The sequence below is a fragment of the Lonchura striata genome, chromosome 1 (assembly GCF_050655825.1).
Source record: "Lonchura striata isolate lonStrDom1 chromosome 1, ASM5065582v1, whole genome shotgun sequence".
Classification (NCBI taxonomy): domain Eukaryota; kingdom Metazoa; phylum Chordata; class Aves; order Passeriformes; family Estrildidae; genus Lonchura; species Lonchura striata.
The window spans coordinates 87,717,264-87,729,589 of NC_140703.1; the positions used below are offsets into that span (position 1 = coordinate 87,717,264).

At 38.9% G+C, this 12,326-nt stretch overlaps 1 protein-coding gene across 1 annotated transcript in view; it reads right to left on the reverse strand.

The window, feature by feature from the left end:
* The window catches only part of VWA3B (von Willebrand factor A domain containing 3B), a 66,534-nt gene extending 66,130 nt beyond the window's left edge, over nt 1–404 (reverse strand). The window contains exon 1 of the mRNA XM_085557510.1: nt 257–404. The gene's annotated coding sequence lies outside the window, so the exon portion shown is untranslated. The remainder of the gene's footprint in view (nt 1–256) is intronic.
* Nucleotides 405–12,326: the final 11,922 nt, after the last annotated feature.

The window sequence follows — 12,326 nt, forward strand, 5'->3', positions numbered from 1 at the left end:
CCAAAATAAAAACTATTTTAAAATATGTGCACCATAAACCTGAACTTGGTATTAAAAAGTTCTTGTTGATGTAAGAAACCCAGAATCCCAGATACGTATTTGCAGTATTTGGTCTGTAAATGTTTGTTAGTTCAGTTTCCAGCTGAGAGACAGATAGGGCTGAGATTTACATGTTACCTGTTTTGCTCTCATTTACTATGCAATCACAGAGTAATAAAAGATCTGTCACTTTATAGAATCAATGGATCAGCCTTACCTATGTATTGATGTTCAGATGGAAACATGCATCAACAGGCCATCCTGCAGCATGCCAAAGCATTGGCTTCAACTCGCCAGGATTGGTGAACAGTGACAGGCAAGAGAAGTTCCTTATAAGGCATGCAGTTGGGATGGGAACATGACTTTCTGGAGCTCCAGTTTCTCATACCAAGAGTTTAAAGACTAGCCTAGGCATGGCAAATGATTTGGGCTTGCACAACTCTTCCCCTGAGGTATACAAAAGGCATTTATTTCTCAGGCATGGAACAGTTTCCCATCATATCATTAAAAACAGTAGAACTGTATGTTCTCAGAATCCTTTCAGACACCATGACTGCCATAGCAGAAGCTTCTGTAGAGACGCATATTTTTGGGGGAAGGCTTAAAAAATTTCTCTTAAAAGTATAAGTGCAATGGATTTGTAAGTAGATGCCCAAAAATCAAGCTAGTCATTCTCTTGATTTGTTATGCTGCTTCCAGCGAATTTTTTAACCATCACTCAATATTCCTCACTCAGGTAATTCTTTATGCACTATACAGAAAAGCTCCATGCATTGTCATGCATAAATGTCTGTAAATGTAGTAATTAACAAGTTTTTTTAAAAAGTGATTATATGTGCTGAAACTTTCCCTGCACAGAGTGTGCCAAAAACCTTCACTTGAGGCTTGGCTGCGCTAAACAAAATATGTTGCAAGAAAACATTCCTTAGAATGCTTTGAACTCCAGGGCTTATAGAACTGCCTGACAAGCCCAGGGGCAAAGGCTGACAAATGCAAAGCTACTTCTGGCTCCCACGGGCTTTGTAATCAATTGGCTTTTGTCTCTTAGGTGAAATTCTTAGGAAAATAAAATGCTCTCCGCATATCTCATAAACATTGTTCATGTAGAAGCCCTGACTTGGCCATTGCCAGCTCTGTAACTTGTGAAAATGAAGAATGTATTCTCCAGATGCTGCCTGCTCAATGAGGCAAGGCTGAATAATAAAGGAGGTGGGGGATCCAAGTAACTTGGAAGTGGGAATTGACTTCTTGTCAATTGAGATGATAAAATTAAATCTGGAGCCATTCTGTCATCTGACCTTTAGGCTGAATGACAGAGTGATTTTGATGGGTGGAAACGTTATGATGTCATTGTAACATGCATCCTGAGATTGCATGAGCAAGTATGACTTCGTTCTGACTCGAGTACTTCACCTGTCAGTAAATATATTTGATCACTTTTTCTTATGGATAAAAATCAGCACTCTCAGCATTTTCTCTGTAGTGGTGCTAGAACAGGAAACTGTTGGCTTGTGTTTTATGATGATTCCTTTACAACCAAAATAAAGATATAATACACTCTTCTTCTGTCTTTCATTAAAAAAAAAACAACTCTTTAACATAATACTTATTTCTTTTAGATAACTAATACCACATTTAACATAAGCTTGCAAAATTTCTTCATCCATGCAAAGCAGTGTATGTGGTACTTCTAATCTAACTGCGCATGTATTAAGAAAGAGACTTTCATGGTACACAGGATCAGTAGGTAAGGGTACTCATGGCACTGATGCTTATGGCTATGATAGTACAAAGAATGAAGCTTCACCAGGAAGTTTTATGCTGTCACACATCCTTCCCCAAAGTGTCATGCTTCCTGTTGACTCCCTTTCAAAGAGAAACAGGAATCAGTTGCAAGGGATAAGGAAAAGAACAAAAACAAGATGGACTGGACCCGGGTTAATGCTGTCCTTATACATTGCTTACAGTGATTCTCTTAAAAAAAACCCTGTATATACCTGAAAACAGATGATCAGCACAGAATATATAACGCATAAAAATATCATCAAATCAGTAAAATACTCCTTTCAAGTGTATGTGGTTCTCACCCCTCAAGAGTCTTGTAAAAAATTTCTAACAAAAAATTCTTCAGATTATTTAAGAACCAGAGGTAAATCAACCATAGAAGAACTGGTCCTGTCTAAAAAACTATAATAGCTGTAGGACTAAACTGTTAGCCATATAGTGATAATGAAAAGCTGGGCATTACTTGCAAATGTCTAGTGCCCATGTTTAAAAATCTAGTGTCAGGCCTTGAGGAAAGAGAGTTGCATTTCCAACAGAAGCCAGCAAGTGGTTGTCCTCACCAGCCCACCCATGTTTTTGAGCTGTGCATGTCTCCTCTACTTAGTCATACACTGCTACTTCCTGAATGTACCAGTGCAATCTTGAAAGAAGCATAGTTGCTGAATATGCATATACCGTTCTTCAGGGTTTTTTTTCAAATTTCTTCTTTTTACTTTTTTTTTTTTTTAATCTATGGTTAACTAGAAGTGTTTACAAACTGGAACTTTTCCATCCCTATGACTTTCTGTCTTCCAGTCACCACATGTATTATGACCAGGTATTAATGGAGGTGACCTTCTCACTGAAGAAGCAATGCTTCTTGGAATAGTGCATAACAGATCAGTCAAAATTGAAAATTAAAAAATAATGAAAATATTGCAAGGCTCCATGTTATTAAGTTATTAATGTTATTTGTTATTAAGACAGGCACTGCAAATCAAAGTTTACTACTCCCAGGTACCCACCCAGTGTTCGTGTCTTCTGGAATGGAGGATGAAAGATACAAATAGTGCTGATTCCTTATTGCCTTGGGGTGATATTGCTGTACCTAGATCACATTAATTTATTTTCATGTAGCCTGCTTGCACAAGATCAAAAGCATGCTAGCAGGCACCAGGCCAGTACTCGAGATACTATACTGAAAGGAGAATGAGGCTCAAAACTCTTGTTCTTCCCCAAGTCCATTGTCAGTGATGTTCTTCTCGTTTTTTAAAGCCACTCTTACTTAGAGCTTGTCTTTGACCTGAGGAGTTATTTTTAAGAAGGCTGGAAAGAACTGATTTCCAGTGAGGATTTATCTCATTATTTGCCATGACATTTTCCTATCTGTCTTCCCATAACAGGATGATTCTAGTTAACATGTGTAAAAAGTCCCTGACTACTTCTACTAACATCTGCCTGCTAATATCCTTTGGTCTGTGAATCCCCAGGACAGGGCATTGAAACATAGTAGTTTATCAAGGAATGAGTAATACCAATACAGGTAAAGAAGCCGGGAAGCACAGAAAGCAAAAGTGGGAAAATAAGGTTGTTGGGTTTTTTCCATGCTAGTACAACATGCAAATGAAGGAGATTAAGGTGGACATTAAAACTCTAGTTTAGAAAACAAAACAAAATCCTTAAATGTGAGAAAAAATTGAAGATCTGGAACAGACTTAAAGCTAGAGTATTGGTGGAACATAAGCTGCTTAAAAGATAGAGGCTAATATAAAAGGGGGCAGACTGACCAAGAAGGTCCTGCCCATTCCTCTATTCTTAGGAGTAGGGATGTTAAGTGCAAGGTAGAAATGAAAGAAGATAATGAGGCATAAATGGAGAGACAGGAGGAGTGAGAAAATGAATGAATGCATGAGTAGATTAATTTGCACTGGAGGGGAAATTTTCTATGATGTATTTGAAATAAAAGCATGTAAAAGCCTTACTAAAATTTGCTTTGGGTTGAGACACTCATTTTGCACCATCATAAAAACACTGGATGTGGAGAGATGTTTGGGGCACAGCTGTGGCAGTTTACGCTGAAGATGCTTCAATTGTTTGGTACCAGAAGAGTTCAAAAGCCAAACAAATATTCTGCCAACACATTTAAAAGCCAGTAAATAGCTTAGCAAGCTGAATACACTAGGATAAGCTAAAGCTAAAAGTTCATTCTTTCAAGGCAAGATGGAGAATGAACAATTTCCCCTAGTAAGGGAAGGTTGGGCTTATCATAAGGACTAGGGAGCAGCAGTGATAAAATGCTGCAGTGGTTTGTGCAAACCAACAGATTGACTTGCCTTCAAAAACTCCAAAGTCTTTCTGGCAGTATCACGTGTGAAAGGGTAGAGAGGTCATGTGTGACAAAGTTATCAAGATACCTTAGAGTCTCTGGGGTTCCAGCCAGGTTGGAGACAATTTTTTGATAATATCTAAAGACTGCATTTAACTCAAAGGACATTGATTTATAATGATACAGTCTTGATGAAAGTCAGGTGGTTTTATTTATAAATATCTAGAGCAGTCACTGAACTCTGCCTCTGCTGTGACCCCACTAACCATATTTAAATCAAATCATCATGAATGCACAAGGAATTCTTCCATTGTATTTTATTTTCCTAAGCGTGTGCCAGGGTGTTACGTACATTTCTGTCACATCATCTGCCTTCTATAGAGAAATGTGTAATTGACTAGAAATCCTTGTTACAAAGAAAAGAAGACCAGTAATTGTTAAAAGCATTTTTTTAATAAGAAATTGCCCATCTTGTATAGCAGCTAACAGGGGATCTTCACTGCAACAGCAAATCAAAGTGGTTATGTTAAGATTTCTAATCAAGTCAAGACAAGAAATAGTGTAATATTGTCGTATTACTGCCAAAACTACAGAAAGAAAAGATGGGGTAAGAGAAGCACCAGCCAATGAAAATAAGGGCAAGACCCCAAAGCAATGGCTGCTGCAGGGGGACACAGTGTGATGGTGAGCAACAGGAAGGCACAGATGATAACAAGAACAACAGGAGGGAGGAATAGAGGAATGGGAGCTAAGCAAAAATGTCCCACTACCATTCTGCAGGATATATAATGTTATGTAACAATAAATTCAACATTTTAATATACAAATGAGACTCCTATATCAGTAAACTGCTTCAGTATAGACCAGGTTGGAATTTTATTGTGGAAAACTGCAAACCCAGCTTTTTCCGGTTTAGGTAAAGTTGATGTGGATTGCTTGTCAGCCATTGCTTGTCAGCAAAGGACAGTCCATCAGCTTGAAAAATTATTTAAGCTAAGTAGTATTACTTTCATGCAGAGTATAGTATCATGGTGTTATCAAAAGGGATAACTGGAGGTGAGAATTGCAGGTGGCAATTGCTGATCACTTAAGCCTACAAGAAAGGGTTTGCCTTATATGACTTCAGTCATCTATGACATGGGTGATTAATCAGGGCCAGTCACCTGCCCTCCTTGGCAAGTCAGTGGAGAGATGAGTTAGCCATCTCCCCACACCCACGTGTGCTCTGGCTGCCCATGCTGAGTGTGCCAGTTTCCACCTCTGCAAAGGAGGGAGTGCTTGCATTCTCTCCGGTATTAGAAATGGTGGGAATGATGGGCAGGTGTGGTCCCACCAGTGGGCTTTGATCTGTGCAAGGAGGCCGGGCAGACACCCCTTCCTGTGCCTTGGCAAGAGGAGCCTGCTTGCAGACGCAGCTCCCTGTGCTGCAGCAGCAGAGAACTCGGCTGTTCACCGCGCTCCCACCATTCCCGTCCACGCCAAGCCTCCGTAGGGCAGCAGGGAGGATGGGACGAGGCTGTGTAAGGGCCTTGAAGCTCTGCCAGACCCGACATGCTGGGAGTTACGTGCCAAAACAAAGTCTCAAAGATGCTGCCTAAATCTTAAGCTGAGATTGCAAAGCTTGATGACAAAAGGGGTTTAAAAAGATTTGTTTCCATTTGTAAATGTAGCATCAGCCCAACAACAATCACTGAGAGGATTAGAAATACCAATCCCAAAAGCAATATTTATACCCAGTCACTGTGTTTACACCAAGACCTGTGTTTTCAACAACAAAATAATTACCTTCATTCATGCTAAGGGTTGTTTGGTCAAAAGCAATATATCATAGGTGACAGTTCTTTACCTAGCAGCTTATATATTGGACAGTTATTTCATTTAGAAAAAAGTGGTGTCGTTTCCAAAATGCAAGATATAAAAGAGGCTTCGTCTCATTGACAGATAACTAGACTTTCACATAGTATTTTTTACATTAGATTCAACAGGGGACAATAAACCTATTAATGCCATATTTTAAAGCATTTTACTGTCTTTTAACAACATTAGATAGATTTGGTGTTGATAAAATCCTGCACAGTATTTTGATAATACTGGAAAGAAATATGTTAAACAATTAAGGCCTGTTTTTTACCTTTTAGTTTTTCCTTTTAGTAAGGAAATATATTTTCATATATTTCCTTACTACATTTGTGACGGACATGTTACTCAGTGTACTCTTTGGCAGGACTTTGTTTTTAAATAACTTCATCTCTTTCCTCACTCTAAAGGATTTAAAAATATTTGACTACCATTGAGCTCATTTAGAAGAGATGTAGAAGAACCTCAGTGTATTCTAATTACAGTCTAAGCACAATTAATATAATAATTCTCAAGTCTAAATAATTCTTTACAGCATAGTTTCATAAATATTCTACAGAGATGTGAAATAATTAATAGATAACAACTTTCATGAAGTACTTGCTGACATTTTAATCCCAAGGTGTCACTATGGGCAGGACCTGCCTCTCAGAGATAGTGCAATTGAGACACTGCCCAGGTGATTTATAACTTGGCCCTGGTTCTTCCTGCTGGATTATCACAGGATGTCCATGAAAAGGACAGTGACTTGCATCATTCTGTAATAACCATCAAAGAAACTGTATTCAGTGACATCTGCTCTATGGTCCTCCAGGTCAGGATTTTCAATGCATGTGGGTTTAGAATAAGGAAAGAGCCAGAGAATGGATTCTGGAAGGATGTTTCATTATCATCAGGAAAGTGCATTTTGCAAAGGCTTTGAAAAGGCAATTAATAGCATCAAGAACAACAAAAAAAAAAAAAAAAAAAAAAGAGATTGATTACATCATGATTGAAGATCCTGCCGACTAGGCTTGTTGTTTCAACCAGTGCCTTTTATTCCTTTTCACCATGGCTGCCAGCTTCATTCCACAGAGCAGGAGCTGGGATGTCTGCTCACAGCTGTCTTGCTGCATGGCTGGCAGGAGGTGCTGATACTGAGCTGAAATTGCAACCTGCCTTTGGGAGGCAGATGTATGGATATAACTATACTAGTCATGGATTTTTGCCCCTCCCACTTTTCCCATCACTTCCATCTGCAGTACTTTTATTGTAAATGAAATAGTTTTATGTCACATTAATTTTAATTTTCCGTGATATCCCCCACAGTTGGTGTGTGTCTTTGTAACTCAGGGCCCATTTTACAGATGACTCACGTAATAGTCAAAGTTATTAGCTTGTTACAAAGCTGCCTTCAATCCCAATTTTTACAGTGCTTCTACATTGCTCACAGACTTAAAATCTGGAGCCACTCACATTGCTTATTAGTTGAGCAAAATAATTGGAAGTGTTAGTGTAACTATTGTTTTATAGGGCCCCGGGCCATGGCATTGCGTGCTGGAGATCCAGTGGAGCCTCTTGTCCCATCTGGGTGGCTCAGAGCTTCCAAGCCAGCCTTTGTCTGGGCCAGGAAGTACCTTTCTTCATGAGCAGTCCCACAGGCTGTGATGGAGCCACTCAGAAGGACATCCATGCCACGTGAGTCACAGCACCAGAATGTGCCCCTTAGGTGCTAATTAAAGTCCACTTCACACACAGGAATATACTTCCAATTATCATAGTAGCCTTGGAATGCACTGTGGGATGTGGAGAAGAGCAGAAGCTATTGCAGAAAAAAAGTACTTGGAGCCTTTAAATGACAAGGCCCTCATGATTAGTCTGTGTTCTTTTTATGAATTATCCCACGATACCTCAGCTCCAGGTTCCAAAACAGATGCTTATGTGAAGGTTTTTCCAGGACTTCCAAGTCCTGGCTTCTCAACAGTACAAAAACTCTGAGGAAATCAGGACTTTTTGTTTCCTTCTCTTCAGCTTATCACGTCACTTCATAGTAAAGAGCCAAAACTACTGGCTGTTCAAAGAAGTTGGGGGAAAATTTATAAAGGACAAGCAAATATGTCATTCAGAATGTTATCCTGGGGAAAAAAATATAAAAAAGTCTACTTCCATGGGCAACCTCAAGTTTATTTTTTTGTTTTGAAATGACTTCTTATTTTGGTATTTCACTTGGAATAGATATTCAGAGGGTCTGCCAATTCAAGCCTCTGTTGTGATTCAGCTGTTACTCATCCATAAAATGAATAACTTTATGTCCTGTTTCTTCATTCTTAGAAGTTTATCATCAATTTATTCATTATCCTTCATAATTTCTCAAATACTATCCAAAGCACTATTCAGGAGGGAAATTAGGAGATAGCCTATCTGAAAGACTATGCTGAAGACCAGGATATTTATTTACCAAGAGATACTGGGGCTTCTTTTCTTCTATTAATTTTCTTCTTCTTAAATTCTGTCTGTCTTGAAGTGATCTTGCAATGAATATTTATATAAGGCTGTCATTGCACGCTGTATCCACACTTTGTGGTCTGTGTCAGCAAAATAAAGGGTCTCAATGCTGAAGAAAGCTTTGAGTTTAGCCATAAAAGTGAGTACAAATGCGCTCTAATATGCAGGTAACTAGGAAAAGGGTGTTGGTCCTTACAGTTTATAATCTTTTTGTGAAATCATTTGCTTTGACAAGTATTTAAATAAGTATAGGACAGGTACACCCAACTGCTGAGTACCTTTCTTTTTCTGGTATTGTCACAGTGCCACAGTGGTAAGCATAGAAAATTCTCTTGCCTCAAAAAGCAAATAAGGAGCTCTTCAGTAAGCTGCTATAATAAGTCCTGCTCTCCCTCTTTTGACTTCTTGGTAAAGTGTCCTCCCAGAGATTCCATCAGTCTTCCCTTTTCAGGTCTTCCCAGAGCAGTCTCAAAGAAACAGAACAAATCTCCCTGCTGTACACAGATCCCATTCCACTTTTGGACACAAACTATGAACAAGCAGCACCAAAATGTTGCCAAAATGTATCTGGTTTTGAAAAATATTATCAGCATCCTGGTAACCAGAATCCAGGATGAGCCAGAATTTAGCTTTGATTTAACATATTGAACTGAGAGGTCATAACTGATGGGTCAAATGAGGATCCGTGAGCAAGACAAAAACATATTTCGCCCCCTCTGTGCTTGGATGGATCTGCACATGTAGCAAGAAAAACAGAATTATTTTTCAATGCTCCAACAAAATCTTTTGTTTCAATTATTTGGTTTATTTTGTCCTGTGATTTCTATCACACTGAAGAAATTCATACTTGGAACACATAACTGTACCGTCAGAACCTTTTGGGAAAGGAAGAGATTGATAGAATTAGTAAGAGATAAAATAAATGTTTAGAAGATGTTCACACCTGAGAATGAAGAACTATTACAAAAACACAATATGTATTATCTATTCTGAAAACCTGCACAGTTGATGACTGCTGAAAATATAAGCGAGAGTGACCATCAGCATCCCCATGACACAGAATGTCAGTGAGAGAGGTATGTGAGAGTCTGCTTTGAGGCAAGGCATTGTGTTTGGAAGATAATTCCTTTAATTTTGAGAGGGGCAGCCAGAACTACAGCCCATTTCATTATATTATGCTGAGCTATTCTCTCCTTTTTATATTTTACAGTGTCCTCTAACACTGGAGTTTCATGTATGGAAGGCTGCAGGAATTGCATTCATGTTTGAAACTGGCTACTGAGGGACGGTGATAATGAGGGCTGATAGGAACAGCTGGAGAAAATGGCTATGATGTAGCAATTTAATAGATTTTATATAAAAAATAGCATGGCACTTTAGAGCTCCAGCTCTTGGCAATTAGTGAAAGTGCGAGGTGATTGTAGCTCTGTTACAGCAGAGGTTTTCCTCTCTCAGTAGTCCCAAGTTATCATTCAGTGCTTTCACACACCTGCAGTACTGTGCCAATTACCATCCTTTGCTAGGAAATCCCTTTCATTTACATTGAATTAGGTCATTGCCCTGCTGCTTTTCCCACAAGCACAAGCAAACACATAGATGCTTAGAAAAAGAGAGGAAGGACAATTCACATTTCCCAAAGCAGAAGAGGCAGGTCAGTAACACATCTGAAAAATGACAGTAAGTGTAAAACTATTCTGCCCTTCTACTTCTGTTTTCATATTCCCGCTGATCAGAGCTGCTTCTCAAAAGAAAAACCTCCTCAATATAACCAGAGAATGGAAGACATCAAAATATATACAGCTACATATTAACAAAGACAAGCTGAGCAAATTAAGCCATAATTTTAAAGCACAGCATAGCCTCACAAAGGTGGCTTCCTCAAAAGAGTGGCTATGGTGGAGGCTGTTTGCATCCTCTGCCATGGGCTTGCAGAAGACATGGCTGAAGCCCTGGCTATTGGGGTGGTGTCAGAAACAGGAGCATAGGGCTCCCAAATAACACTTAGCTTCTAATCTTGCCAAAGTGCTTTACAAACGTGAGGCTAATCTCATGGCAGCATGAGGAGGCAGGTGTTATCTTCTGCCCAAAGTCAAATGACTTGGGCAGCTGCACACGTGGAGTCACCAGAGTCAGGCAGAGAATACAGAAAGGTTTTTTGAATCTTTCTCTATTAAAACCATCCCTAACTGCAGAACTCATTTCTTTCCTCAAAAACTGAAAGGCAGAAATCATCATGAATGCCAGCCAATGCCTTAAGTGCAGTCCCTTCAATCTGTCACTGAGGAACACCTAGCATTTAAGGATTATTTTACTTCTAGTCAGGGCTTGTTGCCTACTATGGCTTCAACCGAGCTTTCCATCTGAGTCTGTGAAACTGGATTCATATTACTATGAAACTGGCAGTGGCACAAAGTATTTTTACAAATCAGAAAAAAACCTTTTCCAGCTATTTTTGCCAAGCAGGGAGGAAACACCATCAGCAGCAAAATGTCTGCTTATGTAATCAGCCTTAGTTAATTGGATCTGGATGTTCATATAATTGGTTTAAAATATTTAATTAATGTTTATAAGAACCTCCTACAGCTTCTTAGTGCTCTGTGTTGCACTTAAGTTGCCCTTGGTAGATCAGACTCTAAGAGAACAGCACCATAACTGTTCGGGAGAGAGGAATATTGACAAATGTGTAAAAACCCTCTGTATCACAGTTTCTCTGCTTTTACTTTAGCTCCTGTTTTACAGCTACCTCACTCAAACTGTTAAACAGCAGCTGTTTTCTTGCAGGCACCACAGCAGAAAAGACACTTGAAAACATATTACAAGCAGACGAGATGGCCTCAGGGGCTTCCTCCATGCACAAGAAGATGCCATGGAGGAAGGTGTTATGCAGAGAAAGGAGATAATAATCCTCATAGAAATCACATATAAAAGGACTGTAAGAAGTGTAACCCATTGACATGTTGACATCAAATCTTAATCCTGACTGGTTCATAAGATACAAACATTTATTGATTTTCAGTTCATTTTAGAGCTGATGAGGTCTTCTTAACACAAGCTGTTGCACTTGCTTGAATTAATGCATTTCCCAGCCCAGTACCAGTAGTTGAAGCAGGAAATATCTCTTAGAAAAGTCTTTCATTTGTATTTTGAAGTTACTTATGAAGGAAAAGCAACCTCTGGCAACTTGTCCAGGTGTTATTTTCCTTTCCAGATTAAAAGATCTGTCAGAATGACACTGGGAAGCTTGTGTTCTTTTTTAAACTTATAACATTGTGTCCAGCTTCTTTCTTATTACTTTAATGGCATTTTAAAAAATGTTGCATTTCTCTCTGCATATTCTCAGCCTGTGAAGACCTGTGCAAACTACACAACTGTCATAAATGACAGGAGCACAGCTGAAGTCAGCAGCAATAATGTTGGGTTTTGCACACAGAGTCCCATTTTTACATTTTTGTTTTGTTGAGAAGTGAAGGGGTTTCCTGTGAGTATAATGAAATGGTGGTTGGCTGCTTGCTGCTAATAATTTCTTATGCAAATTTTACCTAAGATTGTACTTACCATTCTCTTATAGCTCTGAATGGAGAAAATAAAATTAGTCAAACATGGAAAATAGTTCATTATTTTAAAAAAAATATATAAATAAATAAATAAATTCATATGTGACATATATATATGTAATATATATATATGTCCTCTTCATGTTGGAAAGCATGAAAACACTTTTTCCAGAGAAACAGACATAAGAAAATAATGTACCAACTGGAACACAGCTCTTACCCACTTAAGCCAGAATCTGTAGGAACATGAGGGAACCTCCCTGTAGCTTTCTGTGTGAGCTGGGCCAGGCTGGGTTTTCTGA